The sequence below is a fragment of the Anabrus simplex genome, chromosome 8 (genome assembly GCF_040414725.1).
Source record: "Anabrus simplex isolate iqAnaSimp1 chromosome 8, ASM4041472v1, whole genome shotgun sequence".
Lineage (NCBI taxonomy): Eukaryota > Metazoa > Arthropoda > Insecta > Orthoptera > Tettigoniidae > Anabrus > Anabrus simplex.
The window spans coordinates 164,559,984-164,573,339 of record NC_090272.1 but is presented as its reverse complement, the minus strand read 5'-3'; positions in this window follow the sequence as shown (position 1 = coordinate 164,573,339).

The window sequence follows — 13,356 nt, the reverse complement described above, 5'->3', positions numbered from 1 at the left end:
CCGAGTGGGAGGTCTTGGATTGAACTCTTTATTTGGAAGGCTGGGCTGCAGTGAGTGTCCTGAAAGAGCGGGTAGGTCCCACAACATATGCTTACCACCTAGTTGATGACTCTGTCATCAGTGCCTTTCGTCTTCTCCTCTTTGATGAAACTATGCTTCGTCTAATAAGAAACGACACACAGAATCAACCCCTCAGAAAGAATTCATGGAATCGGACTGGAACTCTCACTCGAGGAGTTGGAGGCTATGATTGCCATCATTTGTAACTGTGTTGGTATATGTTCGAAAGGTGTATCTGTGAATGACCTATGGTCGCCTTTTTGTGGACAGCAATCCACGAAGGACACAATATCAAGCTATAGATTTCGAGAACTTCTCAGCTTCATTCATTTCGACAAGACATCAACCCAAGCTGAGTGCCTGCCAACTAACAAGTTCGCTCTTGTCCCTGAAATCTGGGACAAATTTGTGGAACATAGCCTTCACTGTTACCGCCTAACCATTTTACGACATACTGGGTACCTACAGTGCACCTTGACATTATACCAAGGGAAGAAGGACAAGAACATCCTTCTTCTTAGCACACAGCATGCTAAAGTAACAATGCACACAGAACGAAAGAAGAAGCCAGATACTGTAACATTCTACAATGGCACGAATTAGGGTAGAAGTAATAATAATGTTATTTGCTTTATGTCCCACTAACTACTTTTACGGTTTTTGGAGACGCAGAGGTGCCGGAATTTAGTCCTGCAGCAGTTTTTATTGCCAGTAAATCTACCGACACGAGGCTGGCGTATTGGAGCACCTTCAAATACCACCGGACTGAGCCAGGATCGAAACTGCCACGCTGGGGTCAGAATTACGGGGTAGATGTGGTCGACGAAATGTCTCGTAAATATACCACCAGGCCTACTTGCAGAAAGTGGCAAGTTTTACAACATCCTAGACCTAACAGCTATCAGTACTTGGGTCATTTACAAGTGAGTAATGGGTAGGAAGATAAAGCGGAAGAAGTTCATCCTCCATCTGGCAAGTGACCTAACAAGACGGAACAAACACGTGCACCAACAACAACAATAATAACAACAACAGGAGTTCGTAGGACCATATCTACGGAAAGGAACAGTATTGTCGCATTTAAGAGAACGTCACACAAAGCTTACATACTCAACCCAATGAAATGATTTGGGAACAACTTCCAAAATGAGGCAAATGAGCTTGACAAAGAAAAACAAGAGCATTGCATCCCATATTTCCATGTCGTTTCCCACATAGCTGATTATCTTATGAAATAATCACACATCCGCATCAGTGTAGTAGGATTTATTGAACCTTAGAGGCCTTCACCCAATACAGGGTCCAAATCCATAATAGCCTAAGCAAATACAGAATATATAAACTCCCCTGCTTAAAAACAATGACAAAATAACGATTAAATCTAATCTACAGTTATAAACAATGAACGAGCTATGATAGGTAAAGTGGGCCCTCCACGCAGTGATCACTGGCCGGTGCAGCCTGTTGTATTCGGCGATTGCCATAGAATCGCGAGGCTACTCACGATGTTGTTGTTTGAGTCATCAGTCCATAGACTGGTTTGATGCAGCTCTCCATGCCACCCTATCCTGTGCTAACCTTTTCATTTCTACCTAGCTATTGCATCCTACATCTGCTCTAATCTGCTTGTCATATTCATACCTTGGTCTACCCCTACCGTTTTTACCACCTACACTTCCTTCAAAAACCAACTGAACGAGTCCTGGGTGTCTTAAGATGGATCCTATCATTCTATCTCTTCTTCTCGTCAAATTTAGCCAAATCGATCTCCTCTCACCAATTCGATTCAATATCTCTTCATTCGTGATTCGATCTATCCATCTCACCTTCAGCATTCTTCTGTAACACCACATTTCAAAAGCTTCTATTCTCTTTCTTTCTAAGCTAGTTATCGTCCATGTTTCACTTCCATACAATGCCACGCTCCACACGAAAGTCTTCAAAAACATCTTTCTAATTCCGATATCAATGTTTGAAGTGAGCAAATTTCTTTTCTTAAGAAAGCTCTTCCTTGCTTGTGCTAGTCTGCATTTTATGTCCTCCTTACTTCTGCCATCGTTAGTTATTTTACTACCCAAGTAACAATATTCATCTACTTCCTTTAAGACTTCATTTCCTAATCTAATATTTCCTACATCACCTGCCTTCGTTCGACTGCACTCCATTACTTTTGTTTTGGACTTATTTATTTTCATCTTGTACTCCTTACCCAAGACTTCATCCATACCATTCAGCAACTTCTCGAGATCTTCTGCAGTCTCAGATAAAATAACAATATCATCGGCAAATCTCAAGGTTTTGATTTCCTCTCCTTGGAGTGTGATTCCCTTTCCAAATTTCTCTTTGATTTCCTTTACTGCCTGTTCTGAATTTGTAATAATAAAGATAATAGCCCCCTCCTGTTGTGATAACTGCTGGAAGGAGCCTGGCGATTGATAAAAGAATAAACTCTAATAGGGATAGTGGGCCCACCACGCAACGATCACCGCGCGTAGGAATCTGGTGATTACCTGAATTTCGGTGATTGCCAGGAATCGCGAGGCTACTCACGAGACTATAAGGATTTTGAACTAATAAGAATAACAATAGACTCTTACCAGTAGTGCTAACTGCTGGATTGAGTCTGGTGCTAACCAGAAGACTAAGAAATGTTACGCATCCTGTTAGGTAACGTAATATGAAGAGGTAAAGGTAAACTAAGGCGAACGGCTACTGCAAGCGACACCTGGCATTGACCCACATTTTCCTTGCCTGAGTTGGCTAGTCTGGTATTACGATACCACTCCTAGCGAACTCTGACAACATCACATTTTCCGCTGAGTGCACTGACTTTTCTACCGTTTCACGACCTTCCTCATTACCATTTAAATTCCTTTCTATTTGTGCGTTTACGTACTCATTTCTTACCTCACACCATATGCTGAACTCACTTTTCTTTCACATAGTTTCTTCACGGCACTTAGGAATAAATTGAGACTACCCTTGATGTTCCATTCTTTGGAGTTCCACGCAATAACTTTTAGTTTATCACCAATTCTACACATTTCCTTTTGTTTATCACTTAAGAACGTTTTCCTTAGTTTCCCTGTTTCTACACACTCTTCTACTAAGTGTAAGTCATTCGACCTGTTCCAGCATAGAATGCATAGTGTAATATCTTTCCTCCTGGTCTAATCCTTATTATTGCGTAACCCAAAGAGCCACCAAGTTAAACCCCTTCTCCATCTCCTTTCTTCAAATCTTGTGCTAATATTGGAGACCTGGACTACCTCATAAAATAAACTTAGAGGAGCTCTTTTTCTACATTCTTCCAACCATATTTGCCTTTCTTTATTCTTCTATCTATCAGCGCTCTCTGACTGCTACTTCCTTTCCCTTTCCATCTCTCAAACCAGATATAACACATTCCTACATTTTCAAGATAGATTTTGATTTTCGCTAGCCAACTCTCTATATAAATATATTTTTCTTGCTGTGTATATGCCTCCTCTACCACTCTGCCACGTTCCCCCCGTTTCAGTCTCATCCAGTAGTTCAACACTCTTCTGATGCACTCTTCTTCTATTAATTCTCCGCATAATAGCAACGGCCCCATACTCGCTGTACACTGTAATAACCTTGCTCAATTTATAAAAAAATTGGTTTAATGTATCCTTTTTCCGATCGAGTCCCCATACTTCCTCCCCATAGAATGCTCTGCTTCACACTGATGTCTTTAATACTAATCTCAGAATCTTATAATCTATTCCCGGGAATTATGCCACCCTTCTCTTCTATTTAACAGCACTCCTATGTATTCTATTTTATCTACTTCTTCTATTCTCTCCCTCTGTAGTATCCAGTTCCTCTCATTATTTCTCCTCCTTTTATTTTGAATAATTTTCACCTTCGAATTATTACTGTTAATTTTTAAAGCCCATTTCCCCGCGACTCCGATAACTCCTTCAAAGGCCATAAGAATGACGTCATCTGCGAATATCATTCCTGGGATCTCTAGCTTTTGTACTACAGGTACTGCTCATTTTGTTCCCCCGTGTCCTTCCGAGATATCATTTATAAATAACGGAAATAACAGCGGCGAAAGTTTACATCCTTGTTTCAACCCCATCTTACACACTATAGGCTCACTGATCACATTTTTTCTATCTTGATACAACAATATACCTTTCGGGATATCGCCTCGATCGCCCGTATCATCTTCCTAGAGACTCCCAACCTGCCTAATTTTTCAAACAGTGCCTCCCTAATGACTGTATCAAATGCTTTTTCGAAATCTATGGCGGCCAAATATACACAGCCTTTTTCCCTACTTAAGTATTTGTCTATTATCATCTTCATCATAATGGTGTTACCTGTAGCCCTTCTTCCTTTTCGAAAACCTCCCTGTAGCATTGATATTATTGAATGTTCTTCTGCCCAGGTAGTTAACCTATTTGCCAAAATCCCTGTATAAATCTTACTCAGTGAGTCAAGTAGCGTTATACCTCTGTAGTTGCCAGGCAAGTTTTTGATTCCTTTCTTTTTTGTATATTGGGCAAATGATCACGCCTTCCCAATCTTTGGGTATTTTATCACCATTAAATATTCAGTTAAACAATTTTGTTATTCCCTCCCTCATCTGTCCATTTAACAATTTCTTTCCATACCAAGTTATTTAAGCCACTCATTCCTCCCGCCGATTTACTCCTTTATTTGTCTAACACATCTTGGACTTCCTCTATGGCAATATGTTTGTCGAGTTCATATATACTATCCTCTAGGTTTCTCCCTACACTCCTTGTCTCCTCTCCCAACTTCCAACAGTCCTTTCCCCCTAATAAACCACTGAGGTATGTCACCCACTGGTCATAATTAATCCTAGCTTCGACCACCCTATTCCCACCTTTATTAATTTTATTTATTCTTTCCCATACTCTCTTCCCCTAATTTTAACCTCATTCTTTATTAAATAACTCCACTTGTTCCATTGTTCATGCCTTTTTCCTCTCGGCGATTTTCCTTTTATACTCCTTTCTTAATCTAAAGAAAGTTTCTCTTTCATCCTTACCTTAACTTCATATATATTTTTTCAAGGCCTTCATTACTGCGCACCTCAATACCTCGCATTCCTTATTGTACCATCCACTCCCTCTAGAGTTACTTCTTTTTGTTCTTGCTCTAGCCTTGCCACCCTCCTTATAAGGTATTCAATTAGGTCCAAGGCTCTGTCGATATTTTTTTTCCTTCAGGGCTACTTCCCATCCGCATCTGATTAATTCTATCTTATTCTTCATAAGGCCCTCAAGTTCCCTTTGTGAATCCTACGCCCTACCGGCGCGTGGTGTGATTGGATCCAATCTTCGATCTCCATCCTTACGATTTTTTCTAGCATATCATCCGTACACATCACTAAGTCAATCGCACTTCCCATTGTGCCGTAATGTATGTCAATTTACCTTCTCTGTCCCCCTCCCCAAAACCATGTAGAATATAGAATTTTCCTGCCTCACAAAATTCCAAGAGCCTTCTTTCATGGCTATTTAATTCCCTATCCTTACTTTTCCTTTTTACCCTTCTGACTGTCTCATCTTCCTTGCTAAGCATTGGGCTTTGTTCTCCTATTCTAGCATTCCAGTCATCAAGTAATATTACTCCGTCCACTTCGTACTTCCCCATTATAATACTGGTTTCTGAAGATAGTTCCTCGAAGAACTTATCGTTAGCATATGGAGATCCCTTGGGGTGACAGTACGCATATGCTATGCATACCTTTCTTTGCCTACCCTTTTCCCTCCCTAAGTTCAATATCAACCAGACAACTTCTTCCAATTCACCCCCAACTTCTTCTATTGGTTCCTCGATCTCTTCTTTGACCAGCACCACTATTCCCCCTGACGATCGCGCTTTATTACTTTTTTCTTTATTGATTTGCATTTGGCAATTCACCCACCCCAAGTTATCTCTTTTCCTATTGGTAACCAAGTCTCCAATAGAGCAGTGATATCGAAACTTTCAAAAACTTTTATCACCTCAATATTACTCTTTTTACTTAGTAAACCTTCAATTTTTACAAAACCTACCTTCAAGTCTAGTTATAACTTACCCTCTCTACCTTCCCCATTACCCTCTGTATTTTTACTCCTTGTCACCATCACCGTCTCCTTTTCTATCTCCCTCCCTTCATAATTTGACAATTTCTAGCGATCTTTCCTATCTCTTTCCTCTGTGCCCTTGTTTTCCTTCCCCCACAAATCTTTTGAGCTTCTACTTCTCCCCTTCATCAAATTGCCTTTTCCCTCCCTGTCATCCCTCGATCCACTTCCTTCTTTATTATACCCATCTATCCTTGGATCTGGAATAGGCTTTTGTTTGGCCTCGCTTTGGCTTAGCCCCATACTACCTCTCGCACTTACCTCTTTGTTAGTTTCCGTTCTTACCTCTATCCTTTTCTCCTCTTGAACTGCTGCCTGCTTTCCATCTTCCTTTGAACCCAGGTCCTCTTCATTTTTGAGCTCTTCTTCCATGGCTTTCAGATCTGCTACGGTCCAAAATCTCTTCAATTTTCCGTTGGAAAATACCAGCTGCTGCCCGCTTAGATGAGCCTTCAACCCCTGCTATCTTGATCTCCCCTGATGTTTCCTCAGTATCCTCAGATTCTCGCTACCTTCTCTTCCCAAGTCTCTCCTAATCCAGATTCTTTCCTTGAAGTTTGCTCGAGTTTCATAATGTTATCTCCGACATTAGGGTAGATATCAGTTGGACTTTTATTGGCCTATTACCCTTCGCTCTGCCTACTCTTTCCACGTCGTCAATGTCCACTTTATCTTATTTTGTATGACTTCCACAACTTTATATATAGTCTCTATTTTCGTTTCTATCCCTTCTTCCTGCACTCCATATAAGAATAAACATTTCTTCCTCCTCTCCTAGCCGTAGACTACCGTCTCTCTCTTCAATCCGACCATCTTCTTTTCTAAATTTCTGATTCTCTCTCTCTTAGAACTGCAATTTCTTCCCCGTTATTTCTTACCTTTGCTGTTGTACCGTCTGCTTTTTCCTGTAGCCATTTCTTCATATCCTCGCGATCCTTCGATTGCTCCTGCAACATATTTTTAATTTGCTAAACCTGGTCAACTTCTTTTACCACCTCTTTTACCACCATACTAATTACTTCCACTTCTTCCCAGCCCATGCTTCCACCGGAAATCCTTCTGGAGTTAAATTCCACACCCCCAATACAAAGCAATACTAAAATCACCGCTGCTGCAGCATCATCTCCACCTTCATTCCCATTTTCATCATGTTTCTTACACTTTTCACTTATTCTGTCCTATTTCTCCCCTGCCATCTTCCTATAACTGCCCTGTATTGTTCAACACCAATCATCTTCCCAACACTTTTCACTTTACTCTTGCACTCCCCTCCAGCACTTCTTTCTCGCACTACCAGCACGCTCCTCCCAGCACGTCAGCACTTCTCGCTTGTTCAGGCTAGACTGTGATCAACATCAGTGCCACCCCAAAAAGCCACTAACAGGGAGAAGCTGTCCATCTATGTATAAATACCTCAGAATCTCAGCAACAACATGAACGGTTGACAGAAATGTAATCGGGCACATCCCAAGTGATAGTTCTGTCTGCGACGAGTACAACAGCTACTTTTGATATAAACGTCAAAGGCAGGCATTTACACAAGTAGAAGTACACATCTTCCTTAGTACTCCATCACTGCATAATCCTACAGAGGAGTCTTATACTGGTGTCCCAATGGCGGATTACCTGCCAGCGTCTTGGAAGATAGGTGTAGCAATCCAACTGATACTGGGGCAAAACTCCGGTAATTTTATTTTTGAAAAACTTTAAAGTGTGTTAATATATTAAAACAAGAAAGCATTGAACTTACTTGAGTATAGCTCTATTAAATCTCTTGGTTATAGGACTGAAGGTGGTGAATGAAACTCGGTCCCTGATTTCAACTGTACTATATTCCATTGATAAAATAGAACATCTGAATTCGTTTTATGTACCAAACGTTCACAGTTAATGTATTACCTTGAGTTACTTCATAACATATAAAGATATTACATTGTTTTGTTTTATAATTAATAAATTTACAAAACTTACAAATATTATGTCACTTATTTTACAAAACATTGTGATTAACTACTGCTTGTGTATTTAGAGTAGCATCTCTACTAAATTACATCTGTTCAGGAAACATTTAGTATTCTCAGAATATAAATATCTTTGCTTTTTTGTATTATGTTTGCTTACTAAGGAAGGAAACAAACAAGACTTTGTAAACAAATGACTAATGCACGCTGATGATGGTGATGGTGGTGTCCTCTTCGACGTATCCACTGATGGCTACATCCTGACATTTTTTTAGTGCGCGGATGCAACTAGCTAATCCAATCTAATATATATATATATATAATATTACATAAAATATAATAAAATGGTTGAATATTGACGTGAGAAGCTCGTGTATCATTTGAAAAAAATTAGTTATAATTCAGTGGTTATACTCGTACAATAAGATTTTCATAAAATAAAGCTCAATTAGTACCTTTCACTGCTAACTAAAAACATTATTCATTAAGGCTATAAGGAGATAATCTCTTAACTAGTAATGCAATGGTATTTACTTTTATTTATGTACAGTCCAGGTAGGGAACATCATTGTTCAGTTACATTTCTATGGATAAAGTGGTATTAAAGCTGTAGCAGTGAATGAAAGAGATGGGCAGTCTGAGACGTGGTCTCAAGATTTCTCGAGACTTGCGTAGGCACTATTGCTCGCGAGAAATTCCGATAGATTTCGGGAGCGTTGTCCTCGCATTGTGTGGCGAGCAGCGTGTCGTAGGCCTACAGGTAGGAGGAGCTGTATGTTGTTTGCGCCGAGTATGCGAATAGCAAACCATGCACCTTCTCCATTCCGTAAATACCTGTCAACAAGCGACTAGGGCTTTCATTTCTACCGAGCTCTATTTTGACGCAGTATAACATAATTATAAAGGATACGTATTCTAACATTGTATGCAGTGGTAAGTACACGAATGAATAGGCTAAATACAGAAACTGACGGCTACTGTAGGTGCATCTACCTGAATACTAGAGGCATGCATTATTCGAACTCGAGACGATGCAATATGCGCTCTGCTGCATATGCAACCACCATTACGCATGAGTGGAATGTGTAATCTAAAATTCTTGAGTTTGCTCCAATTCTTTCGACAGGTAGGTGTACATCGTTATCAGACTCCACATTCGACATCATATTATGACCACTTCTTGTGTTTACCGTTATTTTGGTGATGAAGAAAATAATTCCTTACAAAGTTATAGAGTATTCGCGTGATATGTAAAGTTAACATAATTAACCAGCAACAACAAGAGTACAACAAGCAATTCCATGGAAAGAAAATATTACAAAAAATACTACCCTAATTTAACATTCTAAATTCTGCATCATCATACACAAAATCAGCATTTCCACTGCTTAACACTACGGTTTACAATACTATAGGTTGAAGTTACTGTTAGCTTAACACAACAAGTGGTATTAAAGTAAAGTTAAAACATAAATAGTCAAAAACAACAAGAAGAGTACATTTTTTTTGCTAGTTGCTTTATATCGCACCGACACAGATAGGTCTTATGACGACGATGTGACAGGGAAGGGCTAGGAGTGGGAAGGAAGCGGCCGTGGCCTTAATTAAGGGACATCCCCAGCATTTACCTGGTGTGAAAATGGGAAACCACGGAAAACCATTTTCAGGGCTGCCGACAGTGGGGTTCGAACCTACTATCTCCCGAGTACTGGATACTGGCCGCACTTAAGCGACTGCAGCTATCGAGCTCGGTAACAAGAGTACAAAAAGCAATTCCATGGGGAAAAAATATATTACAAGAAATACTACTAATTTAACATTCTAAATCCAGCATCATCTTATACAAATTCACACACAACTTAAGTATTTCCAGTACTTAAAACTAAGGCTTACAATACTATAGGTTGGGGTTACTACTAGCTTAACATTACAAGTGATGGTAAAGTTAAGTTAAATACATACTTATCCAAACAATAACTACAACAACAAGAGTACAACAATCAATTCTATGGAGAGAAAATATTAGAAGAAATACTACTAGTTTTACATTTTAAATCCAGCAAAAAATCACAAAGACAGTGTCCGTAGTTTGCAGCTTTTACTTTTCACTTTATACTAGCACTAATCATCTTAAACGATTTGATACCGAATGGGAATCTATCAAAGACTGCTGCAGGTAATTTATTCCGATCCCTTATGGTCCCGTGTAGGAAGGAAAACTTGCCCACATCAGTATCCTGGTTATTATTACACTACTGTAAGTGACCATTGCCACCGGAATATTTCCCATTTACGATGTACAGTATTTGTTAATAATAATAATAATAATAATAATAATAATAATAATAATAATAATAATAATAATAATAATAATAATAATAATAATAATAAGGTACTTCGGTATATGACGGTGCAATATGTAATTGTGTCTAGTTTTTCGCGACAACTTGAATACGATGTCCGAAACGCAACGTAAGTCGTGGATGTCGGTTAATTTGAAGAGATGCCACATAGCAAAGCCCGCTGTGTTGTTTGTTCAAGAGAAGTAAAATACGTCAGCAGAAATACTTCTGGGATGATCCGGCATTTAAAAACACACAATATCAATGAGGAGGAATCGCCACAGAAACCTCCGGCCCAGTCTGAATCACAAGAAGCTACCCTTCCGACAACGACTGTGAAGCATCCAGGTAGGTGAACATCCTAATTACAGTTATTAACATTTTATACGGGTTATTCAGCTAAGAAGTCCCCCTGAAATAACTCGTGAACAGTTTTATGATACTGACATTCTGTCTTCACTTTCGTCAGTGGTATTAAGGGGCTCATAGTTCAACATGCAGTGCTTTCCTAGGCTTTTGACAAAATTTATCGCCATACAGGTTTTCATATGAGAACTGCTGATGATAACTATCAAGTGTACACTCGTAGTTACTGGGACGTCGCACAGCTCGCAGTACACAGGTCTCGAGAGCGCTGGCCATCACCCCTGTGGAATGAATTGGAGAAAAATCGGGCATTTTAGATTACACGTTCCACTCACGTGTAATGGTGGTTGCATATGTATCAAAGCAGGTCTTCCCCGTCTCAAGTTCGAATGCACGCCTGTAGGTGTACGCCCTAAGATGTCCATCCCAAATAAGTCGTAAACAGTTTAAGATACTGACATTCTGTTTTCGCTTTCGTTTATAGTATTAAGGGGTTCATAGTTGAACATACAGTACTTTTCCAGGCTTTTGACAAAATTTATTGCCTCACACGTTTCCATATGAGCACGTTATTTCACGTAATAAATGCTGATGATATACCATAAGTTTACACTCGTAGTTACTGGACGTCACACAGCTCGCAGTACAGGAGAATCGGTCTCGAGATTCTCACGAGAGTCTCGAGATTTTTTACGTCAGTCTCGAGAGTCTCGAGCGAGAGCGTTGTCCATCACTAGCGAATGGTTTATCTGAGGCTGTAAGCTAGAGTGTTGAAGCAGAAAGGGAGTTAAAACACATTTTAACGAAGGCAACTGGTGATATTTAATTGTGCAAAGAGTTATTCTTCCTCCGAAGGTTTCACAGTAATTTCTTTCATGTGGCCAAGGGACTCGTGATCTCTTTGAATAATATATTCCTGGCAAAGCTTTTCATTGCATTTCAGTCTTTTTCCAAGGACAGGAAATGCTGAACTCCCATTTGTTTGGATCTACCAACTTTTTGAGAGTCTTTCTTAATAGGGAGTTCTACAGTGTATCTGTCTGATGTGTCTCTCGTTGTGTGTTACTGAAGTGTGCTTCAAACTCCTTCTGCAGCGAATGCACGATAGTGTCCACCTCTTTTATGTTCCAAAATTGTTTTCTAGGTTGCAATTAGTGCGTATGAATAGACATTGAGGAGTTCTTTTTAAAAAAATCCTTTCTTCTTTGTTGATAGCTACCACTGAGGATCCATCCCAGTTTTGTGTTTTAGAGACTTTGGTAGTTTTCATGAATTTTCTGTTCTTTCATTAACAACTGCATGAAAACTTGAGCTTCTAGTAAAAGATCTGTTGTTTGAGGAGTGTGGAAAATGGGATCAGCAAGTGTTACATCTCCAGGAATATTCCAATTTTGATGACAGATGTAAAAGGATGGGACATGATGGGTTATTTTAGAAAGGACAGTGTAGTCAGTGTTTTCTCTTTATTTGCTAGTGGCTTTACGTCGCACTGACACAGATAGGTCTTATGCCGACGATGGGATAGGAAAGGCCTAGGAGTTGCAAGGAAGCAGCCGTGGCCTTAATTAAGTACAGACCCAGCATTTGCCTGGTGTGAAAATGGGAAACCACAGAAAATGATATTCAGGATTGCCGACAGTGGGATTCGAACCCACTATCTTCCGGGTGCAAGCTCACAGCCGTGCGCCCCTGAACGCACGGCCAACTCACCCGGTACTGTCAGTGTTGAAATGGTGGTTGCTCACATGGGAATAAATTATGTTGATGTTTGTGTCTGCTTGTGAAGTGAGGTCTCCGAATGTCTTTAGTTTTATGATATTTCTTTTCTTCTTTAGTTGCAGCCTTTGAACAACACGATATGAAATGAAGTTGGTCTGTGAGTCATTGTCAAAAATTGCTCGAACTATCTGGAATTCACCATAGTTATTTTCACGAGGGAAGAGCTAAGGAGGACTTGATCTGTCAGTCCTCTGAGGTTATCGTAGCTGGATTGCTATGCTTCAGCTCCATGTTTGGTGTTTTCTGATTGACTTAGGTGTCGTCATGAATGAGGGTGCGGTGATATTTCCTACATTTTCTGCACGTTTCTTCTGACATGCATGTTTTCCAGGTATGTGTTTGACTGAGGTAGTTGCTAAAGAGTTTATTTGATTTCACAATTTTAAATCTGCCACTGATATCTGTCCATAGGAACTCAGATTATTTGAAGACGATGCTGACTAGGACATAAAAACACTGATTGGATGTTACTAAATATGATTGATTGTCTTACTTGTACTTTGGCTCGAACTGAGAAATTTGAGGCAAATTCTTTACAAAAGTGAGTGAATACAACTGCAACGTTTGGTATTTTTTTGTCTAGGAACTGAATTAACTCTTAAAAAATGACAACTTGTTGTTTAGAAAATATGTTTTTGAACTCCAGTTTGATTTTCTGTCTATGTTTTACAGAAGTAGTTTATTTAGGATAACATCAAGAATGTTTGCTTCATCGTT